This window comes from Triticum dicoccoides, chromosome 3B (genome assembly GCF_002162155.2).
Source record: "Triticum dicoccoides isolate Atlit2015 ecotype Zavitan chromosome 3B, WEW_v2.0, whole genome shotgun sequence".
NCBI classification, from domain to species: domain Eukaryota; kingdom Viridiplantae; phylum Streptophyta; class Magnoliopsida; order Poales; family Poaceae; genus Triticum; species Triticum dicoccoides.
Window position 1 is genome coordinate 579826688 of NC_041385.1, and position 9423 is coordinate 579836110.

Consider the following 9423-nt stretch of genomic DNA (forward strand, 5'->3'; position numbering starts at 1 on the left):
GGCCACTGTGCTGCCCGCATCGGGGCCAAAGTTTAGTCCCACCTCACTAGTTGAGAGGGGCGCGCAGTGGTTTATAAGCCCCACTGCCGCACCCCTCTTGAACTCCTCTCTACTGCAGGCTTATGGGCCTACTTGCTACTGCTTTGCCCGATGGGCCTTCTGGGCCTTCTGCGGGCCTGAATCCTGGCCCAAAGTATGGATTCAAGTCGTATTTAGGCCGTGGGGGCCAGTAGGGGGCACTTTTTTTGTTTTTTTGTTTTCTTTACTTATTGTTGCTATTTTTATTTTTATTCCATTTTTTTGTTTTGTTTTCTGCATTATTTATTTTCTTTTGTTTTTTGCTTTATTTTTTAATTCTTTTTGCTTTTAGTTTTAGAAAAATTATAAACTTCTGTTAGTGCCATTACTTTTTAAATTTGAAAACACTTTTTTTTGTTTTCTTTCTTGCTTTATTTATTTTATTTTGTTTCTACTTAAAACAAAATACTTATTGTTGCTATTTTTAATTATTACGAGGGCCGAACCATAAGACATTAAAGCATTTCAAATGAACTCTGAAAAAGTTGAAAGTTGGCATGGTATCATAAATTGACCCACACATAGCATGTGCATGTACAAAACGAACAATGGTATCATACTCGTCAGTTACAAAGTTGGCATGGTATCATCATAATAGTTGCGGGAGAAAGTCTTCACTTTTTCTTCGCTTGTGTCATTTGCTTATTGCGCCGTAACCATGGATAATCTTCATCGTTTATCAGGATGCTGGGGTCAGCCTTGACTTTAAAGGGAGGAATTTCATGAAACTTTTCATAATCTTCAGACATGTCTGTCTTGTCCTCCACTCCCACGATGTCCCTTTTTCCTAAAAGAACTATGTGGCGCTTTGGCTCATCGTATGATGTATTCGCTTCCTTATCTTTTCTCTTTCTCGGTCTGGTAGACATGTCCTTCACATAGATAACCTGTGCCACATCATTGGCTAGGACGAACGGTTCGTTAGTGTACCCAAGATTTTTCAGATCCACTGTTGTCATTCCGTACTATGGGTCTACCTGTACCCCGCCTCCTGACAGATTGACCCATTTGCACTTAAACAAAGGGACCTTAAAATCATGTCCATAGTCAAGTTCCCATATGTCCACTATGTAACCATAATATGTGTGATTTCCCCTCTCGGTTGTTGCATCAAAGCGGACACCGCTGTTTTGGTTGGTGCTCTTTTGATCTTGGTCAATCGTGTAAAATGTATTCCCATTTATCTCGTATCCTTTCCAAATCAATACAGTCAAAGATGGTCCCCTGGATAACAAGTACAGCTCATCACAAACAGTGTTGTCACCTCTGATACGTGCTTCCAACCAACTGCTGAAAGTCCTGATGTGTTCACATGTAATCCAGTCATCGCACTGCTCCGGGTGTTTGGAGCGCAGACTGTTCTTGTGTTCATCGACATACGGGGTCACCAAGGTAGAGTTCTGTAGAACTGTGTAGTGGGCTTGAGACCAAGAATATCCGTCCCTGCATATTATTGAGTCCTTTCCAAGCGTGCCTTTTCCAGTCAGTCTCCCCTCATACCGCGACTTAGGAAGACCTATCTTCTTAAGGCCAGGAATGAAGTCAACACAAAACCCGATGACATCCTCTGTTTGATGGCCCATGGAGATGCTTCCTTCTGGCCTAGCGCGGTTACGGACATATTTCTTTAGGACTCCCATGAACCTCTCAAAGGGGTACATATTGTGTAGAAATACGGGGCCCAGAATGACAATCTCGTCAACTAGATGAACTAGGACGTGCGTCATGATATTGAAGAAGGATGGTGGGAACACCAGCTCGAAACTGACAAGACATTGCACCACATCACTCCTTAGCCTTGGTATGATTTCTGGATCGATCACCTTCTGAGATATTGCATTGAGGAATGCACATAGCTTCACAATGGCTAATCGGACGTTTTCCGGTAGAAGCCCCCTCAATGCGACCGGAAGCAGTTGCGTCATAATCACGTGGCAGTCATGAGACTTTAGGTTCTGAAACTTTTTCTCTGCCATATTTATTATTCCTTTTATATTCGATGAGAAGCCAGTCGGGACCTTCATACTAAGCAGGCATTCAAAGAAGATTTCCTTCTCTTCTTTGGTAAGAGCATAGCTGGCAGGACCTTCATACTGCTTTGGAGGCATGCCGTCTTTTTCGTGCAAACGTTGCACGTCCTCTCGTGCCTCAGCTGTATCTTTTGTCTTCCCATACACGCCCAAGAAGCCTAGCAGGTTCACGCAAAGGTTCTTCGTCACGTGCATCACATCGATCGAAGAGCGGACCTCTAGGTCTTTCAAGTAGGGTAGGTCCCAAAATATAGATTTCTTCTTCCACATGGGTGCGTGTCCCCAGCGTCACTCGGAACAGCTAGTCCGCCGGGACCCTTTCCAAAGATTACGTGTAAATCATTGACCATAGCAAGTACGTGATCACCGGTACGCATGGCAGGCTTCTTCCGGTGATCTGCCTCGCCTTTGAAATGCTTGCCTTTCTTTCGACATTGATGGTTAGTCGGAAGAAATCGACGATGGCCCAGGTACACATTCTTCCTGCAGCTTGCCAGGTATATACTATCGGTGTCAAGTAAATAGTGCGTGCATGCGTGGTATCCCTTGTTTGTCTGTCCTGAAAGGTTACTGAGAGCGGGCCAATCGTTGATGGTCATGAACAGCAACGCCTTTAGGTTAAATTCCTCCTGTTTGTGCTCATCCCACGTATGTACACTGTTTCCATTCCACAGCTGTAAAAGTTCTTCAACTAATGGCCTTAGGTACACATCAATGTCATTGCCGGGTTGCTTAGGGCCTTGGATGAGAACTGGCATCATAATGAACTTCCGCTTCATGCACATCCAAGGAGGAAGGTTATACATACATAGAGTCACGGGCCAGGTGCTGTGATTGCTGCTCTGCTCCCCGAAAGGATTAATGCTATCCGCACTTAAAGCAAACCATACGTTCCTTGGCTCACTTGCAAACTCATCCCAGTACTTTCTCTCGATTTTTCTCCACTGCGACCCGTCAGCGGGTGCTCTCAACTTCCCGTCTTTCTTACAATCCTCACTGTGCCATCGCATCAACTTGGCATGCTCTCCGTTTCTGAACAGACGTTTCAACCGTGGTATTATAGGAGCATACCACATCACCTTCGCAGGAACCCTCTTCTTGGGGGGCTCGCCGTCAACATCACCAGGGTCATCTCATCTGATCTTATACCGTAATGCACCGCATACCGGGCATGCGTTCAGATCCTTGTACGCACCGTGGTAGAGGATGTAGTCATTAGGGCATGCATGTATCTTCTGCACCTCCAATCCTAGAGGGCATACGACCTTCTTTGCTGCGTATGTACTGTCGGGCAATTCGTTATCCTTTGGAAGCTTATTCTTCAATATTTTAAGTAGCTTCTCAAATCCTTTGTCAGGCACAGCATTCTCTGCCTTCCACTGCAGCAATTCCAGTACGGTACCGAGCTTTGTGTTGCCATCTTCGCAATTGGGGTACAACCCTTTTTTGTGGTCCTCTAGCATGAGATCGAACTTCAGCTTCTCCTTTTGACTTTCGCATTGCGTCCTTGCATCGACAATGACCCGGCGGAGATCATCATCATCGGGCACATCGTCTGGTTCCTCTTGATCTTCAGCAGCTTCGCCCGTTGCAGCATCATCGTGCACATCGTCTGGTTCCTCTTGATCTTCTGGAGCATCACCGTATTCAGGGGGCACATAGTTGTCACCATACTCTTCTTCTTCGCCGTCTTCCATCATAACCCCTATTTCTCTGTGCCTCGTCCAAACATTATAGTGTGGCATGAAACCCTTGTAAAGCAGGTGGGTGTGGAGGATTTTCCGGTCAGTGTAAGACTTCGTATTCCCACATATAGGGCATGGACAACACATAAAACCATTCTGCTTGTTTGCCTCAGCCACTTCGAGAAAATTATGCACGCCCTTAATGTACTCGGAGGTGTGTCTTGAACCATACATCCATTGCCGGTTCATCTGTGTGCATTATATATAACTAGTAAAAATGCCCGTGCGTTGCAACGGGCCCGATAAATACGGCTCAAGACCCTCACAATTCAACGTCTCTCTATTTCAACACGGTGTCCCACCCGTGTCACCACTTATCTTAGTCCCTCACCGACACCGTGTCACCACTTATCTTAGTCCCTCACCACCGGCGATTACCGCAGTGTCCTCTAATCACAACATGTCTGGACTTCGTCAATCGCGGCCATTGCATGACACACATGTCATTAAAGATGCAATCACAATGGAATGTTTAAAACATTAAAAACTAATCTTGTCGAGCTAGACATGAGGACCGCTCTCCTCAAGCTATTCCCTACACTTGGTCCCACGCATCCCGCTACAGTGACAACATGGAGGCCGTCGAGGAAAGTAGCACCCTGAGTAGGGTGTGATTGGCGGCCATCGCAGTGCTTCACTACCATGAGCGGGATCAAGGACCTGGGTTGTGGAGGGTCACTCAAAGTCAGATCTGTTGTGCATTGTTGATGGGTGCCAACGGCCGAACCGGGGATTGGTCATCACACTCTAGCACGCGGCTTTCATGAGCCCCTTCCTACACCAACTTGTAATTATGAAAATTTATAATGATGGTGGGCTTCGCCCCAGTCTCATCTAGCAGAAGATCCGTGTGTTGCTATAGGCAAAAGGTGAAAAATACCTCCGCATGAACCATCGAAAGTGTCAAAATCATCTACTTTTTGCCTCTTTGTTGACCATTATGTGGTTCACCGATCTAAGCTCCATCCTGCGGAGACACGATGTTGAGTAGAGGATGCATCAATGTCGACGGTCGGGCATGCACCTCTCGCAAAAGTGAATTGGAAGTAGATGGCATGCAAGGGTAGGTTGACGACAGCAGCTGGCAGAAACTTCGAATATGGAGCAAGGATAAATAGACAATCAAGTCATGGTCTCCTTTTCTCTCTTATTACTAACTAACTAATTCAATTTTTTTACATTTATCAAAAAAAACATCTTAAGAAACAAATACCATTTCCTATTGATTTTAGCTCTAAAGCTTTTTGTTGCCTCAAACTCACTGACCTATATTGAACCATTCAATATATAGCACACCCTTTTTTGGGGAGCGGATAATACTCCTAGAGTCCGTGCCTCCATTTTTTTATGGTTCTCATTGACTGATAACTACACATCAAGTGCACCTTGATATTGGTAGCAACCGGTCGCGCACTCCCACACTCGTTTTTTTATTCTAGGGCCAAGATGATACGACCGAAAATAATTCAAGCCCTATATCTACACAACAAGATGTAACAGAACTTCCTTTCATTTCATTGATCAAAGCATATTTGTAATCACTCAATTCATAGTTTTGAACATGTCAATGGCAGGACTGACACGTCCAACAATCATATATATGTTATCAACTCTCCGCTTCGATGGCGGTGGCTAGGTCAACCTAGGTGCTAGGTGAGGAGACCATCATACGCAGTGCCAGTTCCTAGAGGGCATCCGAGGAGGCCGGAGAGGCTTGCCTCAGGCAGGAACCTAGAGACGTCGTCCCATGCCCGGCAACGCCAGCCACTGCAGCACCTCGCTTGACAACCCAGCATTCTTTAAACAGCCTGAAATAATTCGTAGTGTCATTAAAGACTGAAGTAAAGTTTGATTTAAAAGTTTCTTCAGTGCTATATTTACCACTGGTATGAGGAAACCTTAGCAATAAATTAATATGGTCGGTAAGATACATATGGTTTTTCAGTAAGAATTCACCCTTCCAAAGCACGAAACTTGCAGATTGCCACCCATCTTCAGTCACACTTGAGACCAGAGAGACTGAAATTGGAGGCGCTGGAATAGACCTCATCTTCCTGGAGGTAAGATTTATTCAAGAGCTCACTTGCAGGAAGTCTTTCATCTACAGGAGCTAGACAGATTTCTATGAAATTCTACTTGTGTTCCTGACTCTAAGTTATACCTACTGACGTATTTTAGCAGTAAACATTATGTTAGCGTCAGACTTACATAGTTGCTTTCGAAGAGCAAAAAGTTTAACGCAGCTGTATTAGCAGGTCAAAAGTAACACCCGTTAACTCCAAAATCCTAAATCTCAAGAAAAGACTCACCAAAAAAAAGAAATAACATGTAATAAACTGTTACCAGGAGTCCAGCATCGAGAACATCGCCTTTTGAAGAACAAATGCCAAGTGTATGTGAGCTAAATACACTTATACAGATCTAGGGGATACGATGAGACTATGCTTCCAAGCACAGAAAGAAGTACATGATCGGCAATGGCACAAACAAATCTGCACATAGTAAATAACCTGATACAGTATAGACTATACACCAAGGGAAACCGGAACAAAGCGATTCACAAAATGTACAAACTTTACTCTACAGACTCTGCATGCTATAAAATCAGAACATATATACTCAGGTGCAGGTTCTTCAAAATAACTTCAATTGGTTGCACCTTTGCTCAGATCAAATACAAATAGTAGCTGCATTTGTGTAGAACAAAGAATGAAGCATTCATAGCTTAGCTGCCCTTTGCTTCAGTTAAACAATACGTGCTAGCTTGCTTGATGGTTGTGCCCAAAAAATCCAGAGTGAACAACTCTGAACCTGGCTCTAGCTAAAAGAACAAAATCATTGGCTTAGGTAAGCTTTACTCATGTTGCTTGATGGTTGTGCCCGAAAAATTCAGTCAGTAACTCTGAACCTGACTCTGGCAAAATTACAGACACTGACATGAGTAGCAACCTGAGTAAAGCTTACCTAAAAGAATAACATCACAGAGGCCTCTCAGACCTGGGAAGCATGCGTAAAACTGATGCTCCTTTCCATAGGAGAAATATAAGTGAACTGACAATCAACTATTCTAGTCATCCATGCTTATATATAGTATAAAAATATGGTGAGTTCAGAAATTAATCTTTTCTTTAAAACTAAACAGAGAAGGAAAAGAAACATACCTGTGCGACCGATCGAATAGGGAAGACATGGCATAATTGTTGTATGCATGTACCCAGCAGTGGGCGTTTCAGGCACCCTGCAGGTAATTTTGTTGGACACTTATCCATTAACAGGAGCATCAACAATGGTACGGAGCAAGAACCGTGGCTATGAACAGACCTTGCAATGAATCTCGGTGGAGGCAGCGTCGAGCGCAGAGATTGTGCATGTGACCACAGACGATGTGAGCACGGCCCAGTTGCAGTGATGCAGGGAGGATGCGAAGGGCAGCGGTGTGCTGCTGGATTGACAGAAGAGGCTGCGAATAGCACAGGGTTCAGCAAGGGGGTTGGAATACCCAAGCAACTTATTGTATTGCCAGTGAAGCGTTCTGGTGCCGTAAAGTCTAATACGCCTGCATTTTAACACAATGGTTGTTAGTACACGACTAAAATAATTTTTTAAACAAAGTAACCTGAGAGTATATCCACAGTAAATAGAATAGGTATATTTTCACAGATCCGTAGCTGTCAGAAAAACACAATGTCACACACCTTTGACACTTTGCTTTTTCCATTGATGCAATAATGTCGCCAGACCATATAGTCGCCGATCTTCACTGTTCCATCAGGACTATTTATGAATATATTGTCACACTTTAAGTCGCTATGTATATTCGTTGGCGCCGGACTCTAATGATATTCCAGCCCTGTCAATATCTGTATTGACCATCGTCTCATAGCTTTCATACCCACTTTCTTGTGCTTCCTACAGAACCTGGTCATTGTTTCAAATTTCAGCAATCAAAATGTATTGAATAGAAGGGCGATAAGAGTGAAATCTGGTTAATTTTCTAGATGCATTTAAGATGTGCAGCCAATCCCAATCAAATTTCCTTTGCACAAGAACAGACTCCGGTGTAGTTAATACGACACCAAATTAATAAGTACGTCAACTTGTAAACAAAATGGGTAATCCATAATAGAATCAGGCAAAGTATTACGAACGCTCCCCGGTAGGAAGAGACATATGAGTTGTGCTAAAGAAAAAGGGACATACTGCCTCGCATGCGAGATGTGCAGGGCTCTGTGATGATGTTAACTGTATTCTTGTTCTCACCAACCCATTAGGCGAACAACTCCTGAATGTTCTTGTCCCTCGGCGTCTTCAACAGCTGGATCTCCATACTCATTTGTTCTATCTTCTCTGAGGAACCCATGACAGAATCTTCAATCTATGTTTAGCTCCATGTCACCTCATCACCCTCCAGCATATCGAAGGTTTAATAGCTATTGGCACAATATACATTAAGGAACACGTGGTGAGCAATTTCCAGTCTTACATGGCCACTGATAAATTCCAACCCAAAAACGGAACTGAAATGTTTAAACTTGATTAAAAAACTGGGGTTTATTATAGGCTATAGGTTTGAATTTGGAGTCTGGCAGGCATACTAATAAAGTAATAATGCAGCAAAGCGAATCAGATGAGCAAAATTAAATACGCTTTCCATGAATTTGTTGAGGTTCACTAAAAGCATGAAATTCATCAGTGGATATTGTAGAATTCAAGCATGAAAGGTCGCACTTCATAGATGATTGGCTGAAATCACACGTGTGAAATCACACTCTAGACAATGGGTCAATGACACATATATGTAGAATAAACATCAGATAGTTCCTTGCGGTCCAGCGCGGCAACCCGTGTTGGTCCGGAGGCGGTGCTCCGGTGGCCGGCCGGCGTGGGGTGGCGGTCCGGGATGGAGATCCAACGACCATGGCTTCCGCTTCCTGTGAAGGGGGGGAGAGAGAGAGGGATGTGAGAAATAGAACCAGAGGAAGGGAGGGAAGAAGGAAAGGAGGGCAGAGCGGCACGTTGGTCCGGCGGCCGCGCTCCGATGGCCGGACGGCACGGGGCGGCGGTCTGGCATGGAGGTCCAGGGCCATGGCTTCCGCTTCCTGCGAAGGAGAGAGAGGGGGGGATGTGAGAAATAGAACAAGAGAGAGGGGAAGGAAGAAGGAGAGGAGGGCATGACGGCACGTTGGTCCGGCAGCGGAGCTCTGGTGGGCGGCGGCGCGGGGCAGCAGGGAGGCACGGGCACGAGCCGCCCGCGCGTGGAGGCGCTGGCGGCGGGGGACACGGGCAAATGCGGCAGGGTGTTTTTTGTCAAAACGGTTTTATCAGATCCACTTAAACAGGACTGCGGGTTTATTTCCATAAAAGTCAAGGGGATTTCTGCAGAAGTGCCGACGACGTACGACCAGAAACCCTGCGTGCATTATTATTAAAAAATTAAGGTAGAGAGGTAGAGAGGTAGAGAGGTAGAGATAGAGATAGAGAGGTAGAGAGGTAGAGAGGTAGAGATAGAGATAGAGAGGTAGAGATTAAGTGTGTCAAAAATCATTACAGAACATCATGAATAGATAATT

The 9423-nt window shown here is 44.7% G+C and overlaps 1 pseudogene; it reads right to left on the reverse strand.

Annotated features, from left to right (window-relative positions):
* Positions 1-5584: 5584 nt before the first annotated feature.
* On the reverse strand, positions 5585-8924 carry LOC119279676 (annotated as a pseudogene).
* Positions 8925-9423: the final 499 nt, after the last annotated feature.